Raw genomic sequence first — 10,909 nt, 5'->3', positions numbered from 1 at the left:
CTTATGGTGGTTCTTTCAAGATTCTTCTTCCTACGTTTATCATATCAATTCATTCGTTCTTCCCAATCCTACCGGTGGTTCGCAGAAGACCTTCCCAAGTTGGCGCTATATCTATCTTAATACTTTCTACGAGAATAAGTAGTATGTCAAATCCGCTGCTTGTCATCAATTTAAATTGGTGAAGGATACGCATAACGTAATTCTTATTCTTGCTTCATCCAAGTGATTAATCCTTTACTCCGGAGGTTCATCAAATTCTTGATTTCAATTGTTCACCTTTTCTTCCGGAGCTTCAAGTTCCCACTTTATCTTGTCACAAAGCTTTCATCTAAATCTTTGCAAGGCTTCACCTTGTGTTGTCAATTTCACTTTCTTTTATCATCATTTTGTTTACCGGAGTTCTTCATGGAGATGCTACATGATGATTCATAAAGGATTAAATTCCTTCTCGAAGTGTTCATCAAGATTCTTTTCAGAGGAGCTCAAGCATTCTTCATCTTGCTATCTGGAGTGCAATTCTTTTTTCCGTATCATTGGAGGTGGTATTATGTCATTCTTGATAATTTGAGTTCATGTTTCATGATTCACATGTTGTTAAGAATGAGGTATTTTAAATCCATCAATCTCTTCTTTGGAGTTATCTTGGGTTATATTTCACCTAAAGCCTTCCCTAAGGATTGTTGCTATCTATGGTGCTTATAAATGACCCAAGTTCTTCATTTATCCTCCCGGTGAAATAAGTTCCTCGTCTCCTTGTTCATATCAATCCAGTCTTTTTCCGTGAGTGGCATAATTTCACCTCAGCTTTGAGATGTTCTCCATAAGTCCACTACAAGCTTACTCTTTTCGTTGTTGGTTTTTCCAACAACTCCGTTCGAACCTTCTCCTAAAGATGGTTTTCAAGATCATCTGAGGTAGAAGATATTGTTTTCTACTCCATTCATTCCATTCCTTCCTCTCATTTCTTCCGTCCGGAGGCATTGTTATGTTGCTCTCTTCAACCCATCTTCTTGTTTTGTCAGGATCGTGTTCTTTTCGTGCTTACCCTTTTAACCGGAGTGTTGTGCCCTCTGCTCAAGTCCTTTTCACCCTATCAAGTTTTTGCCTCCCTTCTCAACCGGAGTGCTACCCGAATCGGTTCTTTCTTATTCCTCTTTCTTAACGGAGTGCTTTCAACTTTGTTCATCTCCGTTGTATTCTTTATTTCAATTTGTTCAACTTTTCAAGGTTTCTTGGTTTCACTCCTTTGTCAAAGAAGCAACTTAGTTTTACTTCTTCTCTTCCTCTTCCTTTTCCCTCCGGTGCCATTCTAGATCTCGGGACGAGATCCTCTCGTAGTGGTGGAGTGTTGTAACGCCCCGAGACCGTTGCTCCAGGTGTCGTCCAGTTATTCGTTGTTGTTGCCATGTCATTCGCTTGCGTGTTGCATATTGTCATGTCATCATATGTATTGCATCATCATGTTTTTCAAAACTTGCATTCGTCTGGGTCTCCCAGTTCCTTCCGTTGTCCGTTCTGTGGCCAGACTCACTTGCACGCGCCCGCGGCATGTCCGAAATATTATCTTATAAGTGGCCGGAAAATGTTCTCGGAATGGGTTGAAAGTTGGCGTGTGGTCTTATTATAGTGTAGATAGACCGCCTGTCAAGTTTCATCGCATTCGGAGTTCGTTTGATAGCCCAACTGTTAAACTATAGCGGCATTATAGCCGGTCAAACGTCGGACGTTTTCGGTCTCCGGAAATTGTGCCGGGCTGCATCTCTCCCCTCTTCTCTCAGACCAACCCGCTCTCCACAGTCCACCTAGGCCCATGCCTACCCCTCTCGTCAGCCCGCGGCCCTCCTCGCGCGCGCGTCCGAAAAGCTGTCCCAGACCCGACCCGGACAGTCGTCACCATTGGGTCTGGATCATCCCCAAACATCTACAAAACATCTCCATTTTTCTTTTTGGTCTCCCTAGCCTATTTATCTCGAATGTCCGATTCCGATCAGAGGGACCGAGGTAGCCCCTAACCTAATCTGTGATGTATATATAGTCCACCCTTAGTCTTTTTGGACAAACCCTAAAATCTAGGGACTTTGTCCCGTCGAGCCGCCGCCACCTACCGCATCTACCTCGAGATCCCCTTCTCCTCATTTTTCCTCCACCCACCAACCAGCTCTCTCCACTGCTACTCATCGATCCAAATTTCCCTCGGCCTCCAACCTGCAGTCCTTCTGCTCGATCCGGATGGGATCGAGGCCGTGCCCCTCGTCCCCGCGCCCCTGTTTCGCTCGATCCAGAGGAGAAGGCCACGCCATTGTCAAGCTCCTCCCGAAGCTTTCTCTTCGCCATTGCTGTTCGGCGCCGTCGAAGCCCGCCATGGGAGAATTTCAAGCAGCTCCTCCCGCGAAGCCCCAGCAACCGCCTCCGTCCGGCCATACACATCGCCGGCGCACTCAGCAGATGAGCCCTGCGGGCCCTCCCTTGCCTCCTTGATTCGCCCCTTTCTCTCTATACCTCCCTGACCTTCTCTTCCTCTCTTGGTACTGCAGCAGCAGGAGCTTCCGTTGCCGCGCCATGCTGCCGGATCTCTCCACCGCGTCGCCGTCCAGGACCCCGCTGGCCTCCCCTTTCTTCTACTGCGGGAAGAGGACGACGCTCCAGCCGCGCCACATTCGTCGTCGTCGCCCAAGTTCCTCGCCGGAGCACCGCTCGTTCCTCTGCTCCGAGCGACAGGTCGAGGACGCACGCACCTAGCCGCCCGATCCACTGCCCTCAGAACGGAGCTCCACCGCCACCGAGCCTCGGATCCGGCCGGTTCCTGCGCGCCCTTGCCCGCGCATGACCCTCGCCGCGCCCCTCCGTCGTCCTCTGCCTCGCCATGCTTTGTCATGGCCTCTGCTTCCTCTGCGACTGCGAGGAGCAGGTCGTTCATCCCGCGCCTGCTCGCGTTGACCACGCCAGCACCAAGTCCGGCCTGTTTCTTTGCCAAGGCGTGCAGCCGCCCCGCGCTCCGTTTTAGCCCACCAGATCCGCTGGCCTGAAGGCCCAGTGGTGAGCAGCCGCCAAACCCACCCACCCCCAGTGTAGTTGGGCCAGACAGTTTCGGCCTAGTGGTTGTTTTTTTGGTTCTGCGAATTTGATAAATACCAGGGATTTATATATTTGCAGGAACACCCTTGAACTTCATGCATATTTTAACTCACAAACTAAGCATCACATGTAAAAACTTAATATATGAAACTTGCTTAGAATTTTGTGTAGATTAATAATTTGCCACTTTCATCTATGGTTAAAATGTTTAAAATGTTGTTTGTTTAAATTTGCTTAAATAACTTGCTAAAATGCTTTATTTCATAACTAAATAACCGTAACTCGGAGTTTAATAAACTTTATATGTAAATGGGGTAGAACAATGCCTAGTTTAACATGGTGAACTTGCTTTGCATGTTTAACAACTCTAAAATTATGTTTAGGGCAGAACAGTACCCAAACCTAATATATGCATATGAGGATTTTCCGGAATTGTTGTTCGTTGTTTCCGGCCTCATTTAAACTTGACTAGATAGGTAGTTTTACTTTGCTTCACCCCTTGCCATGCTAAACAACATTTAATATTGCTGGGTACATAAACAAGATCGAACTAAATAAGTCACGTGGTGTTTCGTCAATATGCAACGGAGTTGCATATTGAGCTCCACTTAATTTGTAGGGTTGTTTGTGCATTTTGCCATGACATGCTTCATTAAACTAGACATGCATCATACTTGGTTGTGCATCATGCCATGTTGATGTGATGGTTGTTTACTATGTTGTTTGCTTCTTTCCGGTGTTGCTTCTTCGGGTTGGTTTCGATAACGTCGTGTTGTGAGGATTCGTTCGACTATGTCTGTTTGCCTTCTTCATGCACTCGTTCTTCTTCCTTGCGGGATCTCAGGCAAGATGACCATACCCTCGAAATCACTTCTATCTTTGCTTGCTAGTTGCTCACTCTTTTGCTATGCCTATGTTGCGATACCTACCACTTGCTTATCATGCCCCCCATATTGTTAAGCCAAGCCTCTAACCCACCTTGTCCTAGCAAACCATTGTTTGGCTACGTTAGTTGCAGATGAAGATTGGACTTGTTCCTTGTTGGAACATGGATATTTTGTTGGGATATCACAATATCTCTTATTTAATTAATGCATCTATATACTTGGTAAAGGGCGGAAGGCTCGGCCTTATGCCTGGTGTTTTGTTCCACTCTTTCCGCCCTAGTTTCCGTCATATCGGTATTATGTTCCCGGATTTTTGCGTTCCTTACACGGTTGGGTTATAATGGGAACCCCTTGACAGTTCGCTTTGAATAAAACTCCTCCAGCAAGGCCCAACCTTGGTTTTAACATTCGCCACCTAGCCTTTTTCCCTTAGGAGTCGCGCATCCCGAGGGTCATCTTATTTTAACCCCCCCGGGCCAGTGCTTGTCTAAGTGTTGGTCCAAACTAGAGCCCCTTGCAGCGCCACCTCGGGGAAGCTCGAGGGCTGGTTTTAGTTGTACGAATTGCTTATCCGGTGTGCCCCGAGAGCGAGATATGTGCAGTTCCTATCGGGATGTCTGCGCATCGGGCGGTCTTGCTGGACTTGTTTTACCATTGTTGAGGATGTCTTGTAACCGGGATTCCGAGTCTGATCGGGTCTTCCTGGGAGAAGGAATATCCTTCGTTGACTGTGAGAGCTTGTGATGGGCTAAGTTGGGACACCCCTGCAGGGATTTGAACTTTCGAAAGTCGTGCCCGCAGCTATGGGCAAATGGGAATTTGTTAATGTCCGGTTGTAGAAAACCTGAAACTTAACTTAATTAAAATGCATCAACCGCGTGTGTAGCCATGATGATCTCTTTCCGGCAGAGTCCGAGAAGTGAACACGGTGTTGGAGTTATGCTTGACGTAGGTTGTTCTAGGATCATTTCTTGATTATAGTTTCTCAAACGTGTTTTGCCTTCTCTTCTCGCTCTCATTTGCATATGTTAGCCACCAAATATGATAGTCGCTTGCTGCAGCTCCACCTCATACCTTTTACCCTACCTATAAGCTTAAATAGTCTTGATCGCGAGGGTGTGAGATTGCTGAGTCCCCATGACTCACAGATACTTCCAAAACCAGTTTGCAGGTGCCGATGAAACCGTGCAGGTGATGCAACTAAGCTCAAGGAGGAGCTCGATGAGATTCACATTCGTTATGTTGTTCCGTTTCCAGTTGATCAGTAGTGGAGCCCAGTTGGGACGATCGGGGATCTGTGTAGCTTTTGGGGTAGTTTTTCTTTTATTTTTGGTTCCGTAGTCGGACCTTGATTGTATCTGGATTATGTAATGTTTTATTCATGTATTGTGTGAAGTGGCGATTGTAAGCCAACTATGTATCTCTTTTCCTTATGTATTACATGAGTTGTGTGAAGATTACCTCATTTGCGACATTGCTTTCAATGCGGTAATGCCTCTAAGTCGTGCTTCGACACGTGGTAGATATAACCGCATCGTGAGCGTTACAATATCGATGTCGAGAGATACTTTCTCCATTGCAACTCACGGATATTTAGCTTGTATTTCATAGTTGTGGTATTATTCGAACTTCCGTCAATAATTTTGTGTAGATATGTAGGTGTATGTGGCCATGCGTTGCAGGTGCGGGAAGGGTATAAAATCATTTTATTCTCAAATAAGAATAGGCATGATTGTGATTTGTCAAGTTATTCTTCTTTTTACGAAAATGATCGGATCTATTATAAAAGTTCACCAGAAATATAAAGCATCTCAAACGTAATAAAAATTACATTAAGATTTTGAGACCACCAAACGATCACTACTGCTGCCAGAACGAACTGCCGCCGTACCGGCTTGACCTTGTCAATGACAATGAAAAAGTCTTCATGCACGTGCCCCTAAAGACCAGCCCTTTAGAGCCGCGATCGCTTACATTGATCCCTTGCATAGATATGAAGTACCTCACACTAAATCTCGTCACATGACATGAAACCTTAACCTCACCGCCTCAAAGTGACAGTAGGAATCTATGCCGGAGCTCCGTTGAGTATGTTAAGACGGACAAATTTAAGGATAATAGGAACCTGAGAGACGAACTCAAAGAAGAAGCGCCGCCCATCCGCCTGAATTCCTGGAAAGACTAAAAAAAGCCTAAACTATACAACTAAGCGGAGCGAAGGCATCGGAAGGCGAATCTACAGGCTTGCCGGCAAAACCTGCAGGGGAGAATTTGCCCAAGTCGCCTAGGGTTAGGTTTAGGCTCATTTGTCAAGTCGTTCGTGCTCCAGTTAATCACTCCCAACAGCCCTCACGCACTAACCAGCCCATGAGGAACAACGTGACACGCGTTCATGGACTTAGCGCAGAGAAAAAGTCTACGAGCACATCCATACAGTTGGCCAGTCGGTTCTGCCTTCTGCGTGAGTTGCAGGCGCAACGAAAGTGGAGCTACCACGATTTCTGGCCAAGATTTATTCCTCGTTATCGCAACAGTATAAGAGCATCTCCAACAGCCGCGGTAAAAAACGCGTGCGGTAAACCGAGTCTTTTGGACGCGCGAGACGTTTCAGCGCGCTCCAGCGGTGGCGGAAAAATCGCACGCGGGGGAACAGTTTGCGCGCGCGGGAAAAGGCGGCAGGTCGCTCGTTTTTTTTGCCGCACCGCTTCCGGCGCGCCTTTAAAATGCGGCGCGCGCCACACGCCTATTGCACACGCTTCTTTTCCTCTTCCGTTACCACACGCCCCTCCACCGCTTCCTCGGTTGCTTCCGCTGTCACCGCGCCACCGCTCCAGCGCCCCGCCACCATACCGCCACGCCGCCGAGGAGTGTCGGGCTACCGCGGCGTCCGCCAGCGCCCCAACGACGGGTTCTACTCGGAGATACGGTCCGGCCAACTCCGGCTCGGCATCGGCACCTTCGAGACGGCGCACGAGGCCGCCCGCGCGTACGACGCGGCGGCGTGGCGCCTAGGCAGGCCGCGCCAGCAGATGAACTTCCACGATGTCCACACGCTGCAGCAGGCGCTGGACGTCGCCCCGCCGCCTCGTCTTCGCACGGCACAAGACCGTGCGGAGCACGCTGAGCGGCAGAACCGCCTCCTCGTCGCCCATGAGGACGAGCGGGTCATGGCGGAGTGGCGCCAACAACACCCGGAGGACGTATCCTACGAGCAAGCCTACTGGGCAAGGCGCCGCGAGGAGGAGACGCAAAGGCGCCGCGCTGAGCGGTTGGACAGGCGTCGGCGGAAGGCCCTGGCGCTATCCCAGTGCGATGTAGTTGAGAATGGTGGTGAGACGATCTTTACATCTGATGATGATCGTTGGGAAGACATGTGGCTCGATACCTCAGATCAGACCAGCGAGGATGGCGACGATGACGATGACGACAACGACGACTGGGAGTAGGCTGTAGCTGCACTAGTAGTTTTTATCTATGTCCTTGCACTATCTAAATAATTTTTATCTATCTATGCTATGAAACTATATAAAATATCTATGTATCGTTTTTTCTATCTATGAATTTTATTTAAAAAATGTACACACTGTTTAGCGCATGCTATATTTTAGCGCGGCCGCTGAAGCTACGCGCGTGCTCAATTTTGACGCGTCTGCTGAAACCATCGCTGCCGGCCGCGCCAAACCAGGCGAACGGCGCGCGGCAAATGACTTTTTTACGCGCGGTGCGTTGCACGGTTGTTGAAGATGCTCTAAGCACGCACACGTACAGCCTCCCACTTCATCCAATCATTCACAGTGAGGGAGCCTATCCGGACACATACGGCCACGGAACGGAAGCACATCGCCCGATTGCTACATCCACTGCCCGAGCGATAAGGAAGATGACGCAAACTGTTCGCCGAACTGCACTGCACTCTTCCTCTCCTCGCATGTTGCTTCGGAGCTCTGCGCCGAATCGGTGCGAGCCGACCTCTGAGGTGACAGCAATGGAGGGGCCAAGAACGAGACGACCCACTGCAGCCATGCAAAAGGGAATAGGAATAGCCTCCGCGAACAACCACCGGCGCATCAGTTCAGTGTGTCCGCCGATAGGTCAGCTTCCCACCGGTCCGGGTAATGGCGGTGAGGCGGGCACGCAAGGGGGAAAGGGAGCAATGTGCCAAACGAAATCCCGTAAAGCTGTGGTGCTCGTGGGAGGAGGCAGAATCTCGGGATGGACAAGTTGAACAAACGAACCGCGGCGGAGTGGACGAAAGTGGCCGGCGCTTGACGCCGACCTGTCCTTGGGCGCACGATAGGGAACTAAGTGGCGCGGCGGCGCATGGAGCCAAGAAATGCCGTGGAAGAAGAATATGGCGCTGGGGTGGGGCGACAGCGCTAGTCCATGACATGGACAGGAGGTGGAAGAAGACCCGGCGGAATCTGCTGAAAGGCATCGCTGCGATCGACGTTGTAGGTGGCGATTCGACGCACAAGTGATTAATTAGGGATCTGGTTTATTCTGGCTATAAGAGCATCTCTAACCGATGACTTGTAAACGGTTAGAGGAGCATAAATTTATTTTCGCAAATATTAACGCCCACGCCTGTGGCAGTTTTGTAATTCGTCCACACGCGTGGATCATCGTCCAGTACAGTTTACACGAATCTTGACACATTAAGGCAGAATTTGCATGCCACGTAGGATGGGCGTTGAAGAGTTTGCCCACACGCCCGCACCACGTTGTTTGCCAGCTGCGCTGTGTGGGCGAACTAGTTTCTGCTCACACAACCAACACCTAGTCCATGCGCGTGTGGGCGAACTGTTTTTCGCCCACACGACACTCCTACGTTGTGGATGGCAACTGCATTTACGCGATTGTGGCAACTAGGTAAACAAACATGGCAACTGTAATTCTTTGCTACACGGTAATTGCAGTTGTGCGTACGTGGCAACCAGATAAACACACATGGCATATGTGATTAACCATACATGGCAACTATGGTTGGACCACACATGGCAACTAGGTAAATACACATAGCAACTACTGTTTGACCATATGTGGTAAGTAGTTAATCACACACGGTAACTACGGTTTGATTACACACGACAACTATCATAAATTAGACATGGCAACTATATAGTTATCCAAAACAGATAGAGTTGCCATACTTTTACAACTACACTTGTCATCTCGGATAACTACATCTGCCAACCAAGATGGCAACTAAATCATCATCTTGCGGGTACCTAACGTAATTGCGCCAGGACGTGTGGGCATTTTTGCTTCGTGCCACACGCGCGGAGTGAGACCCACGCCCACACGTATGGGCAATTCTAATGTCCGTCCACGCACAGCCCGTGTGGGCTCCCTCCTGCTCACACCACACATGGTGTGTGTGCGCATGTCGAATATACCACACGTGCGGCAGTTATCGTCGTCCTTTATTTTTCTTCTCTAACTGGTTTCTAACCAATTGCTTATAACGGTTAGAGCATGTACAACAGCATTGGAAAAATTCGGGCCCTCAAATGCCTCACGTACACGGGCATTAACCGGTCACATCACATTTAATGCAATCCACATCCAGACACCTCAATTATCATATCTTAAATTCATATAAACTCATGCAGCTACGTCGATACACACACATCGTCCGGCTACTCCATCATTATTAACTAAACATGCCATCAGACTACCAAAATCTGGCATGTTTGGCTATGATGAAGATCATCTACAGCTTCCCTTGCCCTTCCCAGCGCCCTTATCATCCTTCTCGCGAAGGTACCGGTCGAAGACGCGGTAGGGATCGAGCTGGATCTGCTCGTCGACGTTGATGTCCTCCTTCTCCTCCTTCGATGGCAGTCCAGCCATGGCAAGGACTGCCCGATTCTGCTCTCGAGCGAGGGCCCGTGTGTTCCTCCGATGCCATTTCTTCACAACGCAGGCGCGAATGGCTTCCTCCTCTGCGGCCGCCCGCGCCGCCGCATCAGCCACCTCCGCACTGCCATTTCCGCCGCGATACGGGCCTCGATGAACCTTATCCTCTCCTTCTCACGGCAGGCCGCCGGTTTCCGATGGGACTCATAGTCTGCCCCGACCGGTGATGGGGAAGGAGAGATTTTCCGGCTGTCGGGACCTCCAGCCCTAGAGGACCCGGGCGCCCTTTGAGCCGATGCTATGGAGTCATGCCGGACAGATCCATTTGTCGGTCGGGCGTTGCCCTCCTGGGAGCGGCGGAGTGCAATGCAGACCACCATTGCCTCCTCCAACCCGCACGAGATGACATCCCAGTCGACGGATCCGGACTGGTCAAAGTCAGATCCGCTGCCCGCCATGATGGAGACGGCCGAAAATCACCGGAAATGAGCTCGGGTGGCGGAGGGAGTGGAGGAAGAGGAGTGTGAAGTGGCTAGGGTTTGGTCCGGCGAGCGGATGGGAACGGATATATGTGTGGTCGAGTGGGCTAGAGTGAGCCGGGTCCAACGTAGCGGGTGTTCCCGGACTCCCCCATATTCGCCCCATATTTGGGCTGGATATGAGGGGCGCCGGTCTGCCCGAGCGTTTAAGACCCGTTTGAGGTGCCCATCTGAATCAGATTTCGTGACCGGTTAGTGACCGGGCGGGCCGCCCGGACGTTTGATGTGGGTTTGGGGCGCCCGGCTATAGATGCTCTTAGAGGAGAATAATTTCTCTTCCGTGGTCTCCCACGGAGTAAATAGACTCGTTCGCCCACCTGTGGAGTAAAAGCCTTTTGCCTCGATTCTTGTTACCGCTTTACCCTGCTTGGTCGCACCCACTCCGGCGCCATCCTCCTAGCCTTCACCGACTACCGTCGACAGCTCGCAGCCCCATCAATCTCCCGCTAACAAATTTCGGCAATCTTTTTTTTCTTTATTTTTTCATCCACATCCCGCATCCTAGTCGATCTCCCACCAACAAATTTCGGCAGTCATTTTTTCTTTATT

Source organism: Triticum urartu, chromosome 2 (assembly GCF_003073215.2).
Source record: "Triticum urartu cultivar G1812 chromosome 2, Tu2.1, whole genome shotgun sequence".
In the NCBI taxonomy this organism is placed as follows: domain Eukaryota; kingdom Viridiplantae; phylum Streptophyta; class Magnoliopsida; order Poales; family Poaceae; genus Triticum; species Triticum urartu.
The sequence above is the reverse complement of the archived record's forward strand: the minus strand, read 5'-3'. Positions refer to the sequence as shown.